The sequence below is a fragment of the Scyliorhinus torazame genome, chromosome 1 (genome assembly GCF_047496885.1).
Source record: "Scyliorhinus torazame isolate Kashiwa2021f chromosome 1, sScyTor2.1, whole genome shotgun sequence".
Lineage (NCBI taxonomy): Eukaryota > Metazoa > Chordata > Chondrichthyes > Carcharhiniformes > Scyliorhinidae > Scyliorhinus > Scyliorhinus torazame.
In genome coordinates, this window is record NC_092707.1 from 306,130,849 (window position 1) to 306,145,572 (window position 14,724).

General features: G+C 48.1%; 1 non-coding gene across 1 annotated transcript; it reads right to left on the reverse strand.

Moving 5' to 3' along the window:
- Nucleotides 1–12,141: 12,141 nt before the first annotated feature.
- trnap-ugg (transfer RNA proline (anticodon UGG)) lies at nt 12,142–12,231 on the reverse strand. Its single transcript is given in 2 exon segments — nt 12,142–12,177; nt 12,196–12,231. It is a non-coding gene; the product is annotated as a tRNA-Pro (tRNA).
- Between the last annotated feature and the right edge of the window lie 2,493 nt (nt 12,232–14,724).

A 14,724-nucleotide genomic window follows, 5' to 3' on the forward strand; every position in this document is an offset into this window, starting at 1 on the left:
CCTCTCCGACGCCATACTAGCTCCTAGGAAGGGGTGAATACCTGGGCCTGGAAGCCCGTTGACGCCGGAGTGGCTCGCGCCGCTTTTGACGCCGGCGTCAGAACTTGGCCGCGGGATCGGAGAATCCCGGCCCATATCTCTGTATGCTGTAGCAGCATTTTGAATTCAGATTGTAGGTCAGCAGCATCTCAATTCAAACTGGGAATTTTTATAGACATTCTGACAATATCTCTTTGACCTTGCTTCCTCTGTAGTACCTGGGATGAGAGTCGCTGTAGTTGCTTTCACATGCTATTCTGAAGATCCACCCATGAAGATGAGTTGTGGCTGGAACACACCAAGGAGTAGCAGTGTCTTTTTGTTTGATTTAATTTATTGTTTAGTGAATCCTGAAGCCACCCATCCTTCTCTGGTCCGATATAGTTATTTTTGACTCTCCATTGTTTGCTGTCAATCCGGCTCATATCCTGATCACTCACCTCCCCCGATGAAGATAACCCAGTGTTCGTCCTCCTGACGTGCTGTCCCACTCACAGAACTGGCAGCCTGTGCACTGCAATCTCACCACGAGGGATCCATCTGCTTACCAGCTTTTTATCTGAGCTCAGGCCCAGTGCTGTGTCTTCCAAGCTTTCGTCATATTCACCCACTACATTTTCTCTGATGCTGTGACTTAGATGTATCCTGAGCAAAGTGTTGAGAGTCTCCTTACGCCATGAAGTAATATTTAAGCCTGTTCACCATGTCGTACCTGTATTTAACCTTGCTGCTATGGTATTTGACCACTGCTGATCACCATGTTGTGCTATTATAAAGCTATAAATTTTTGAGATTAATTGCTGAACAAAACACAAAGCACTCATAAGGGATTGGGGAAACATGTTGTGGAATGCTATGCACTTGAGTAGTTATACACAGGTATAAAACCTGAAGGCATCAGAACCGTGTGTGTATGTGTGCCCGTGCTCTGTTCTAAGCAAAAAACAAAATTATGAATGGATTACACGACATATTTCCTTTCTAGTGATGTCACACCGCTAGCAATTAAAGGCATAATGCAACAACGGGGGTTGGTTTAGCTTAGTTAGCTGGACGGCTGGTTTGTGATGCGGAGCAATGCCAAAATAATGGGTTAAATTCCCGTACCGGCTGAGGTTATCCATGAAGGCCGTGCCTTGTCAACCTTGCCCCTCGCCTGAGGTATGGTGACCCTCAGGTTAAATCACCACCAGTCAGCTCGCTCTTAAAAGGGGAGAGCAGCCTATGATCCTCAGGGACTATGGAGACTTTCATTACAACAATTCACAACTCTGCAGGCTCCACATATTATCTGGATGAACCACAGGAACCAAATGGACTTCCATTCCATAAACTTCCAGATGGTGTTCAACCTGACAAGACCACCGCTTCAGTGAATACCACTGACCTGACAGCAGCCACAGTGCAATCATACTGTGCTTGTCAGCCTTGCCCATCACCTTCACAATCCCAGAGGACTTTGGCGTTGCTGCTCAGAGACATGGGGCAAAATTCTCCCCCAACGGCGCGATGTCCGTCGACTGGCGCCCAAAACGGCGCCAATCAGATGGACATCGCGCCGCCCCAAAGGTGCGGAATGCTCTGCATCTTTGGGGGCCGAGCCCCAACATTGAGGGGCTAGGCCGGCGCCGGAGGGATTTCCGCCCCGCCAGCTGGCGGAAACGGCCTTTGTTGCCCCGCCAGCTGGCGCGGAAATGACATCCCCGGGCGGCGCATGCGCGGGAGCGTCAGCGGGCACTGACAGTTTCCCGCGCATGCGCAGTGGGGAGAGTCTCTTCCGCCTCCGCCATGGTGGAGGCCGTTGCAGAGGCGGAAGGGAAAGAGTGCCCCCACGGCACAGGCCCGCCCGCGGATCGGTGGGCCCCGGTCGCGAGCCAGGCCACCGTGGGGGCACCCCCCAGGACCCTGGAGCCCGCCCACACCGCCTTGTCCCGCCGGTAAATACCTACTTTAATTTACGCCGGCGGGACAGGCAATTTCTCGGCGGGACTTCGGCCCATCCAGGCCGGAGAATTGAGCGGGGGGGGCCCGCCAACCAGCGCGGCCCGATTCCCGCTCCCGCCCAATCTCCGGTACCAGAGACTTCGGCAACCGGCGGGGGCGGGATTCACGGCGGCCAACGGCCATTCTCCGACCCGCTGGGGAGTCGGAGAATGATGCCCATGAGGCGGGATTATCTGGCCACATCTGCCCAGTGACTGGAGAATCCCGCCTAAGGTCAATGGACTTCTCCATTGTCCACAGTTCGTCTGTGGCATTCTTGCAGCGGGCAAAGTGGATGAATGCAAACCATGGCTGATTACTGTCCTCTGCTATCCCACCACGAGAATAGAATGGAATCATGAAAGCCACCGAGCCACTCAGAATAATGATGAGCGGGCAATTGGCCTCTGGAAATGAATGTCCCAATGCCTTGGCTCAAGGAGGCACTTTAATGTTACATTCTGCACAGTCTCGTCATTGTGAAGGCACAGGCATTACTTCAGGGATCAAGCGGAAAACTCAAGAGAAGGAAGAAGAGGAGGACAAAAAGGAGAGAGGTAGGAGGCTTCCTGGACCCCTATTAACTGGTCATTCTGTAAGACAGCGTATTATCAGGCTCTGATTTCAGTAACACAACTTCTACACACCAACATGAGGCCACCAGCATTGTTGTTGTTGTTTGTCTTCTCACACCCAGTGGTGCACAAGGCAGACTTTCCTCTGTTTCCACCCCTAGTTTTTCCCAGCACTGGTTGCTGTTGGCTCACAGCTTGAAGGGCACCACTCTGCATAAAGCATGGCTGACCAGGAGTCTGTCCCACTCTTACCCCCTACCATTGCGGTGTGTTGGAAAGATTTTGCAAGTTGACACTCAAACTGTTTGGCCGTGTCATGAACACACATTCCTCACCTATCAAGTCCTGGGCTGGGATCCGAGCCTGGACTTCTGACTCAGAGGCAGGTACAGTACCCACTGTGCCACAAGATATCACATGTAGCAATGTCCACCATTGCCCATTGCTATATCCATCTGACCTGCCTCGTCACAATGTTGTCTTGGCAACATAAAAATCTTTCCTCAGCACCTTTACCCAAAAAACACATCCAATTATATAGGCACAGGCAGAGTGGGACTAGTGGGAGGATGAATACCAATAGCCTGAGCAAGATATATAAATATTAGGGGTGGGTGCTCAGTGCTGGTGAGCGCTGCTGGGTGAATGATGGGGATATGGAGCACTGAGTGATGTCAGAGGCTGGTATTTTGGTGGTTATGAAAGGTCATATGACAATGGATTCACTGCCCTTGATCATGTGTGTGAGGCTGTTAAACCTCTTCAAGCACCTCTGCCAGGTCATCAGGGGTTCCACTCTAGGAATTTACCTCTCTTGCAACTTAATCCCATTCCCTTGGGTGCATCTGGCAAAAGGGTCACTTCGTCCCTCGTGGAAACATGGCCACTCTCCTTGAGTTGGCCTCTGGTAGTAGTGTTGCCAGTGCGGCATCTGGCAATCTTAGGGCCTTTTGACAAAGTTGCTTCACGTGCAGTGTAGCAATGAAAATTATTTGCAGCCTTCAGTTAAATGGCATACCTTCCCTTTAAGGGAGGCAAACGGCCTTTAAGAGAAGAAGACAAGTTGGAATGTGTGCTGCTTACACTGAGCCTGCACACCACATTCACTCAAATAAGGAGGCAGCATAAAATTTGCTTGTCGTCTGCCTCCACTGGGCTGGTCTGGGGAGGTCATAAATTGTGACCCCCCCCTGCCTCCCCCCAACTGACAGCAAAAATAATGAGCCAAACCAAATTTTAGCCCTAAGTACTTCACATTTTAAAAAGTTGCTGTCTATAGCTGAAGCAACATTAAACAAACAGTGGAAAAGGAAGAAGGGACTTGTATTTTCATAGCAGAAACTTAGACTGTCATGAAGTTCTTCACAACCACTAAAGTCCATTTCTCTTTGATGCAATACAGCTATCATAGGAGATAGGAATGTTATATTGTATTAGCAAGCCATGGAATTAATCATGCGCATAAACAGATATATGTCAGTCCTTCATAGGTAGTTTCTCAAATTAAGAATGTAAGAATGAAATAAATAGGAGCAGCTGTAGGCCTTTTGACCCATTGGTTTGCACCGCTGCCCCGCAGCGCCAGTGACCCAGATTCAATTCCGATATTGCGTGACTGTGCGGAGTCTGCACATTCTCCCCGTGTCTGCGTGGGTTTCCTCCGGGTGCTCCGGTTTCCGCCCCCAGACCAAAGATGTGCAGGTTAGGTGGATTGGCCATGCTAAATTGTCCCTTAGTGTCCAGAGGTGTGCAGGTTAGGTGGGATCGTGGGGATAGGGCAGGGGAGTGGGCCTCGGTAGGGTGCTCTTTCAAAGGGTCGGTGCAGTCTTGATGGGCCATATGGCCTCCTTCTTGACTGAAGGGATTCTATTCTATTCTATTCTACTGTGACCTGTTCTACTGTTCAGTAAGATCTTGGTTGATCTGATTGTGGCCTTAACTTCACTTCCCTGCCAGCTCCAAAAACCATTGTCTCCCTTGTCGATCAAAGATCTATCTAACTCAGCCTTGAATATATGGGAAACCCCATATTTTTAAACTGTGCCACCTAATTCTAGATGCCCCTCCTGAGGGGAAAACATCCTCTCAGTATCCATCCTGTCAACCTCATGTGAGATTTGATGGGCCTCAACTTCCGCAAAGTAGCAACCTGAGTGGGATTGCCACTCTACTCTTAGTTTCTTACTTCAAAATCCCTTCTTGGGTCCTCTCTCCCCCAACCTTCCAACTCAGACTGGATAAGAACTGCGTATTGCAGCACACTCCTGAGGCTTTCCATCGAGGGCTGCAGAGCTGGATATGAGGCCCAGCCTCCTTTTTCATGGCACAAACTGCCGTAAATCAAGGACATTTAATTATCCAGCCACTTTCAAGCCAGGGAGAATTAGTTTTGTAAGTTAGTTGTGTAGGTTTGGGAGGGTGGGGGGAGGGGATAACAGGTGTTGCAAGGGTGGGCGGCGGGCTGCGTCAGGTGCCCTGGGGGTCAGGTTGGACGGTCTGGGGGGAGGTGTAGGCCAGGTCAAGTGGTCAGGTGGTGTACAGTTGGTGTGGGGGGGAGGGGGGTGGTAGTTTGCAGCTTGCGGGGAGAAGAGTGGGGGTTTCCAGTTGGAGTTGGTAGGGCTATTGAGGGGTTGGAGGTGTAGGGGAGGGAAGGTCCTGTGGAGGGTTCAGGTTGTGTGGCCATGGGCAGTTGGCGGTTTCCCACTGGCTTAGTCGGGTGTCCTGTAGCGGCTCGGGCGTGTGTGCGGGCCTGCAGTGAGGGGATGGGGAGAGTAGTCAGAGGCCAATTGGGGATGTCAGTACAATAGTTAACCAGAAGCTAGACGTGGTTTTAATTATCTTAATAGTTTCTGGGTAACTATTGCTGTAACATAATCGGAACCATCTGCAATTTGCAATTTAAATTGCATTTTCAATAGTTCCCTGTGCACGGCAATGGCCCAAAGTAAGTTTAAATTCCTTGGGCAATTATCATGCAATCCTGACCTGGCAACTCCAGAGAGATGTGTGTGTGTATGTGTGGGGGGGGGCGGGCGGGGGGGGGGGGGGGGGGGGTTCCCCCAACACATCTTTAGAATACGTCCCAGATACCCTTCTCTAGACCTCAGAAGTTACGGGCCATCTGATATTTTTCAATGAGAACATCTCCCATTCTTCAATGAGCACAGGTCCAACCTGCTTAGTCTTTCCTCATAAGACAATCCCTTCGTCCCAGGAATCAGCCCAGTGAATTCCTCTGAACTGTCTTCAATGTAAGTACATCACTCCTTAAGTAAAGAGACCAAAACTGTACACAGTACACAAGGTGTGGGCCATATCAATAGCCTTGTACAGCTGTAGTAAAATTTCCTGCCATTTATGCTCCATCCCCTTAAAATAAAGGCCAACATTCCATTTATGGTCTGTTTTCTCACTCACTCTCACCACCACACACCAACACACACACACACTCAACAGTGGGTGAGAGTGAGTGAATGAGCACCCTGAGACTGGGGGTGAGCCTGACCCATACACTCTGACTCACCCTCTCACACCTCTCGCATACTGTTTTTTTTAACATAACCATTTATTACTGTGACATTGCTTTATTTTTGCTCAGCAATTGTTTATTTTCTTAATACCTCAGCTTGTATTGAAATTCATGTTCAATGTTGTGCCAAGCCTTATCTTCCCAAAATTTGTTCTTCGGCCCCTTGAGTGAGAAAAAAATGGAAATACCACTCCCCTTCAACCACCAAGCGAAAATATTGGACAAGCCTGATCTAGAAAATATTCTACTTTGCTATTTTTCCCATCAAAGTGGACAAGTTCACATTTTCCCACATTCTACTGCATCTGCCAAACCTTTGAGGACTGTTTTATGTCATCATCACAACTTGCTTTCCTACCTATCTGGTTAGCAAATTTAACTAAAATGGACTCTGTTCCACGTCCTAGATTAACATGATCAAATTGCTAGCCATCTGGGACGAGGGTAGTGGCGCGGGAGATGGACCGCACGCTGTTGAGGGCCCTGTCAACAACTGTAGGTGGGAAATCACGGTTGAGGAAGAAGGAACACATTTTCGAAGCATTACTTTGGAAAGTGACATCATCAGAATAAATGCGACGGAGACAAAGGAGCTGAGAGAAAGCGATGGAGTCCTTACAGGGTGTAGGGTTACTGAAAGGATTTCCCACCTACAGTTGTTAATAGGGCCCTCAACGGCTTGCGGTCCAACTCCTGCGCCACTACCCTCGCCCCCTCCCATCCCAGAACAAGGATAGAGTCCCCCTCATTCTCACATTTCACCCCACCAGCCTCCGTTTGCAAAGCATAATCCTCCGCCATTCTTGCCAACTCCAGCGTGATGCCACCATCTTCCCTTCACTCCCTCTGTTAGCATTCCGCAGAGACCATTCCTTACGAGATAATCTAGTCCACTCCTCAACCATACTCAACACCTCTCCCGTCACACATGGCACCTTCCCATGCAATTGCAGAAGGTGTAACATCTGCCCCTTTATCTCTTCCATGCGTAACATCCCAGACCCAAAACACATATTCCAGGTTAAGCAGTGTTTCACTTACACCTCTTTCAATTTGATCTTTGCATTCGCTGCTCCCAATGTGGTCTCCTCGATATCGGAGAGACCAAATGCAGACTGGGTGATCACTTTGCTGAGCACCTTCGGTCTGTGCACATTCAGGACCCTGATCTTCCCGTTGCTTGCCATGTCACCACAGACCCTGCTCCCATGCCCACATGTCTGTCCGTGGCCTGCTGCAACATGCCAGTGAAGCTCATCGCAAACTGAAGGAGCAGCATCTCATCTTCCAGTTAGGCACGCTACAGCCTTCCGGTCTCAACATCGAATTCAACAACTTCAGATGATTAGCTCTACCCCAATGCAACCCCTTTGTTTTCATTCCATTTCATTTTAACTGTCTTTTTCATTTTATTTCTTTCTTGTCTTTCTTTATATATATATCCCCCCCTATCTTATCCCCCCTCTCCTTACCTTTTCTCCCCTTTGCTTCCCCCTCCCCCCTACATCTGTCACAGCTTACCCTCTGATTTTAGTTTCTCTGCTGTTTGGCCTTTCACCCCTTTTATTCTCTCTGGGGACTGCCAATATCACTCTTTTCCCTTGGTTACTGTGGCTATGACTCATCTTTCATTCCCTCATGCCACAGTATAAATATCTCCCACTTTCTATGTCTTTTAGGTTTGACAAAGGGTCATCTGGACTCGAAACGTTACCTTTCTTCTCTCCCTACAGGTGCTGCCAGACTGGCTGAGATTTTCCAGCATTTTCTCTTTTGGTTTCAGATTTCAGCATCTGCAGTAATTTGCTTTTTTACTGCATGAGGAGTTGTCAGCGAGCAGCCTGATCCTGTTGGAGCAGGTGGAGGAGTCCCACCGCATGGAGAAGCGGGAGGTGGTGCCGACCATGCATGCCACCCAGGCCAACGCTGCACATGTGCCGCCCAGGGTGGAGATATTGGGGGCGAAGGCTGTGGCTGTGGATCAGCACGGCCAAAGCCTGGAACATTCTGTGCAGGCGCCACCCGAGGCCCAGGACAGGGCTGCCGCCTCACAGGCAGCCAAGTGCCAGGGCAACCTTGACGTTTCAGCGGCGTTCCTCAGCGTGGCCCAGTCACAGTGGGTCATGGCTGAGGACATCAGCGGCATTGCCTAGGACCTGGTCAACATGGCGCAGACACAGAGGGAGATGGCCCAGTCCCAGAGGGAGATGGCACAGTCACTGGATGATGTGACACAAACCCAGAAGGTGGTGGCACAGTCAATGTGTAATGTGGCGCAACCCCAGACGGCGATGGTCCACTTCCTGTGCTCCATGGCCTCCGGTGGGCAGCGGGCAGAACAGGGCAGCACCACGCTACTTGGGACACCCCAGCAGCAGCCGGGAGTATCCAGTTCCAGAAGACACTCGCCAACGGGGATCCAGGTCACAGGGCGGGAATCACAGCAGGCCACCTAAACCCCTGATGTACCATCTGGGGATCCACCTAGACATAGCGCTAGGGCCCGTAAGGCCAGAAAGTTAGACATCAGTTAAGTCGGCACAATGCAGGGCACAGTTCAGTTATAGGAGCTCGTGCAGATATCTGTATTTATGTTTTCGCGTGACAAACTGCCTCGGTGCTCTGTCTGATGGGTGTCAGGGGTGGGCTGCTCTGGGCTGGTCGGGGTTGGGTGGGGGGGGGGGAGCAGGAGGATGGGCGGCCATTGTGGGTGGGCTGGGCTCCCCATCCAACCCCCCCCCCCACAAACAGTCCCCACCACCATCACCCCAGACATCCAATGGGACCGTGTGCTGGAATGGCGAGCTTGCATGCAGGGATCACCCAGGTGGACGGTGGAAAGTGCCACTGTGGGCAGGAATCAGATGTTGTCAAACGATGTGGGGCACCAGAGCTCATCGCAGAGCGGGTTGTCATCATCCTCCATTCCATGGGCCAGACCCGGTGTTACTCGCAATCCAGGGTCTGCACCCCGCAATGTGGCAGGTATGTATCACGGAGGGGGTTAGCAGCGGGGGGGGGGGGGGGGTGAAGGGTGGTAGGGGGTAGTATTGTGGGGGGGTGGGGAGATGACACACGTGTCATGGGGAACCGCAACTCAGCAGAGTCTCCCTTTCTCGCCCGTGGCTGATCTCCACCCCGGCTACCTCCTTTCCTCTGGGCTGCCGACCATGTCCAGGACCCTCTGCTGAGCCACAATGAGCACCGCAGGTCTGACGGTGCCCCTCCAGGTTTCTACCGCCCCTGGCAGTTATGGGCAGCCTTCTCCTTTGCGGGATGGGGGGTGAGGACGACAGAAAAGTACAGTGTTGGAAAGTCTGACACATGCAGATCAGGGGGTGGGTAGGTGATGGCCTCAGTTATCAGGGCACCTGGCCATGGCGGCCGGTATGGGTACCGGCATGTGGTGCAGGGTGGGCTTTCGGCCGCCCTCTGGGTGGAACGGTAGGGTTATGGGGGTGTGGGGTGGGGGTTAGTGCTGGGGCACAGTGCTGTCCACTCACTCTGACCGCCCTGAGGAGGTTGTGCAGTTTTTTACGGCACTGCTGGCTGGGCCCGATGGTATTGCTGGTGGCACTCACCACCTCTGCCACCTGCGTCATGGCACAGCAAATGGCGGTCGGTGGCAGGCTGCTTCCCGAACCAGGGTACAGGGTGACCCGACTCTCCTCCACCGCGTCCAGCAGGTTCTCCCACTCGGCATCTGGAAATCGTGAGGCTGCACGTCTTTCTGCCATCTTGTTGGGTGGGATGGTGTGTGTGGGGAGTGAAGTGTGTATATGCGGCTGCAGCTTATCAGCCTCCTGAGTGTCAATTGCGAATCCGGTGAAGACGGCACCGTTTCTCATTGGAATCGATTGTGTTCCGCATGGTGCCAGTGGTAGCCCCTTGACAATCGCAGAATCGGTCAAGGTGCGGCGCCAGTTTTGCTGTTGTGGCACTCCACAAATCCTGCACAGGCGTCAATACGCAGTGCAAGAAATGGAGAATCCAGCCCAGTATTCCTTTGACCTATTTGATTACATGCTGCACCTGCATACTAACTTTTTGTGACTCAACTAGATTCCTCTTGTCATGTGAGAGTACCTTTGAGAAATGGGGGTTTATAAAAGGGTGTGTATATAAATATCTGTAGTGAGAGTACCTTTAAAAAATGGGGGTTTATTACTGCAGTGATGTCAGAGAGTGGGTGGAACTGGGCTGTCTGTCAGCTTTTTACTTTCGCTTTAGGCTTTTTGCTGCCGTGTGGGTTTGGTTTCATTTTAATTTTGGAGAAGCTGCAATCACAGCAAGATGTGTGTGAATCTCTGCAAGCTTATGAATGTCCATTTGCTTATTTCAACGTGGTAACTGTTCTCAGTAGTGAAGTTAAACCTGAGGTGCTTCTGTTAAATGCTTTGTTTTTAAATCTTATGGATGTTAAAAGGAAAGCTTAAAGGATTACTTAGTGTTGTATTCTTTGGGGGTTGTATTTGAATTAATGGTAGCTAAGATGTTCACTGTATGTTTTAAAAAGGTTAACTTGAGTTCACAGAATAAACATTGCTTTGAAAATACTTTTCTATTTCTGCTGTGCCACCCCTGTAGAGAGGAGATATGGGAGCTAGTCAATCTTTAATGGTAAAAGATGAGGAGTTATGTAGTTTACGAAGAATATTGCCAGAAAAGGTGGTAATATGTGGAATTCAGGGTGAGAGGAGTAGTGTTCCATTATCTAAGGTAAGGTTGGAAAGTCCAGTGAAGAGTGGTGAAGTGGTAGTAGGAGTAATAGAGAAACTATCTTGTCCAGGAATACAGTTTATCTTGGGTAATGATATAGCTGGATTGCAGGTGGGAGTGATGCCTACTGTGGTTGATAAGCCAGTGGAAAATCAGACAACTGAAGTGTTGAAGGACGAATAGCCTGGGATTTTTCCGGATTGTGTAGTAACAAGGTCGCAAAGTCACAGGTTAAGACAAGAGGAGAAATCAAAGAGTGAAGATGAAGTGGATGCTCAATTATCAGAAACGATTTTTGATTGGATGGTTGAAAAAGAACAAGAACAGGTGGAGGATGAGGCGGATATTTTTAGTTCAGGAAAATTTGCGGAGTTACAACAGAAAGATATAGAAATAAAACAGATGTATCAGAAAGCATATACGGAAGAGGAATCTGAGTGTATACCAGAGTGTTATTACCGTAAAAGTGATGTCTTGGTGAGAAAATGGAGACCTTTACATATGCAGGCAGATGAAACGTGGGCAGAAGTTCATCAAGTAATATTGCCGGTAGGGTATAGAAAGGAGGTGTTGCGAGTTGCACATGAGGTACCAATGGGAGGTCATTTGGGAGTAAGGAAAACTCAAGCTAAAATCCAAAAACATTTTTATTGGCCTGGTCTACATAAAGATGCAGTTAAATTTTGTCTATCATGTCACACATACATAGATACATAGAATTTACAGTGCAGAAGGAGGCCATTCAGCCCATCGAGTCTGCACCGGCTCTTGGAAAGAGCACCCTACCCAAGTCCACACCTCCACCCCATCCCCATAACCCAATAACCCCACCCAGCACTAAGGGCAATTTTGGACACTAAGGGCAATTTAGCATGGCCAATCCACCTAACCTGCACATCTTTGGACTGTGGGAGGAAACCGGAGGACCCGGAGGAAACCCACGCAGACACGGGGAGAACGTGCAGACTCCGCACAGACAGTGACCCAGCGGGGAATCGAACCTGGGACCCTGGAGCTGTGAAGCAATTGTGCTAACCACCATGCTACCGTGCTGCCCCAATAAAATGAAACATACAGAGAGCTGCCTGAATCTACTGGAATTAGTCAATAGAGGTAAGTGAATGTCCACACATAGACAAGGTTTTAGACAATGTCCCGATTGTCTCGCGAACCTATTGGTTCCCTGCTGTGTGAGCTCAGCTTCTCAAAGGAAACCCAATGTGAATGAATCCCGCCGAATGCGCCGCAAAGAAATGAAGAAAACATATCGCTTGACCAACAGAAAACCTTATCAAAGGGCTCGTCCGGGATTTGAACCCGGGACCTCCCGCAAGTTTTGAAACCGAGACACCCAAAGCGAGAATCATACCCCTAGACCAACGAGCCCCGTGACAGGTGATAGGGAAACCTCAAGCAGTGAAAAAACCAGCACCCTTAATACCCATTCCAGCCTTTGAGGAACCTTTTTCAAGGGTCATAATTGATTGCGTAGGACCCCTTCCTAAAATGAAAAGTGGGAATCAATATCTTTTGACTATAATGGAGGTGTCTACTAGTTTCCAGAGGCCATTCCAGTCTGCAATATTACAGCTAAAAAGATTGTGGAGGAGTTACTTAAATTCTTTACTAGATAGGGACTACTGTCATGAGAATGTCGCTTTAAGAAATGTTTGAATGCTCATGTTACTGCAGTGATGACAGAGTGTGGGTGGAGCTGATCTCTGGTTCTGCTTTTTAGTTTCACTTTGAGAAAAGCTTGGATGTGTCTGTCTTTTTGGTTTCGTCTTTCAGTGTGTTGCAGCTGAAGTCAGCCAAAGCAGCTGTACTGTTGATCTCTCTGCCACGAAGGACTATCTCTTGATCATTTGGTGAATTCAGAAATTTAAATGTTTTCAGTATTGAATGTAAACCCTGATATGCTTCTGTTTAAAGGTTGTTAAGTCTTTTGAATGTTAAAAGGGCAGCTTAAAGGATTACTTAGTGTTGTATTTTTTGGGAGTTATCTATGAATTAATGGTTGCTAAGATATTCACTGTTTGTTTTAAAAAGGTTAACTTGAGTTCGTAGAATAAACATTGTTTTGCTTTAAAACATACTTTTCCATTTCTGCTGTACCACACCTGTAGAGTGGGCCGTGTGCTCCCCATACCACAATCTATTAAAAGTTGTGGGTCAGGTGAACTCCATGATACACTTTGGGGTTCTCTAAACCCTAACCCATAACACTACCCACAGAAATACAATCGGATCAAGGATCAAATTTTACCTCAAAGTTATTCAAAGAAGTTATGGATAGCTTAGGAATAAAACAATTTAAATCAACTGTGTACCATCCAGAATCGCAGGGAGCGTTAGAAAGGTGGCATCAGACATTAAAGACAATGTTGAAGGCTTATTGTCAAGATTATCCAGAGGATTGGGATAAAGGAATTCCATTCGTACTGTTTGCAATTAGGGATGCACCTAATGAGTCAACCAAATTCAGTCCTTTTGAACTAATTTTTGGTCATGAGGTAAGAGGACCACTTAAATTGATTAAGGAAAAATTGGTGAATGAGATGTCGGAACTTACAATATTGGGTTACGTGTCAAATGTTAGGGAACGATTAAATAGAGCAGGTGAATTGACTAGACAACATTTAAAAGTTGGACAAAATATGATGAAACGGGTAGCGGACAACAAATCCAAAGTTTGTAGTTTTGGCAGTGGAGATAAAGTTTTAGTATTGTTACCATCAGTAGGTGAACCTTTAAAATCTAGGTTTTGTGGACCTTATCAGATTGAAAGGAAATTAAGTGAGGTGAATTACATAGTAAAAAAACCAGGCAGAAGGAAGACTCACCGAGTGTGTCATGTGAATATGCTTAAAAGGTACATTGAAAAGGAAGGAGAGATAAAGGAGGCGGTTTTAATGATTCTAACTCAAAGTGACAAATCAAATCCAGATGACTGTGAATTTGACATACGTCAAATTAAATTGGAAAATGAGGATGTTCTTAAAAATTGGGATAAATTGTTGAGTTACCTTCCAGAGGATAAACGGACTGACCTGAAAGAGTTATTGATATCACGTGGGTAAGTTTGCAGAGATAAATTGGGAAGTACTAAAATGGCTATACATGATGTAGCTGTGGGAAATGCTGTTCCAATCAAACAACATCCATATAGACTTAACTCTTTAGAATTGGCACAGCTTAACAAAGAGATTGAGAGTATGCTTAAAAATTACATAATTGAAGTGGGTTGCAGCCAATGGAGCTCACCCATAGTGATGGCACCAAAACCAGACGGTACCCTACGGTTGTGTGTGGACTATGGAAAGGTTAATGCAGTTACAAGAACGGTCTCTTATCCTATTCCACGTTTGGAGGATTGCATTGAGAAAGTGTGATAATCAGCTTTTATTTCCAAACTGGATTTACTTAAAGGTTACTGGCAGGTACCTTTATCCGAAAGGGCGAAGGAGATTTCAGCTTTCATGACTCCAGATGGTAAATACCAATTCAAAGTTATGCCATTTGGCTTGAAAAACGCCCCAGCCACATTTCAACGGTTAACTAACAAAGTTGTTTCAGGATTACCCTATTGTGTGGTATACATCGACGGTCTGATAATTTTCAGCCAGTCATGGACAGAACATTTGAAACATCTAATGGAGCTATTCGATCGACTTCAGGAGGCGGGTTTGGTGATAAACATAACCAAAAGTGAATTTGGAAAAGCCCAAGTCACTTTCTTTGGCCATACAATCGGACAGGGTCGAATGGACCCACAGGATGTGAAGACAACAGTTATTGAGGAGTTGCCAATATCCTCGACACAACGGGAAATAAAGAGATTTCTTGGCATGAGTGGATTTGATCGAACATTTGTGCAAA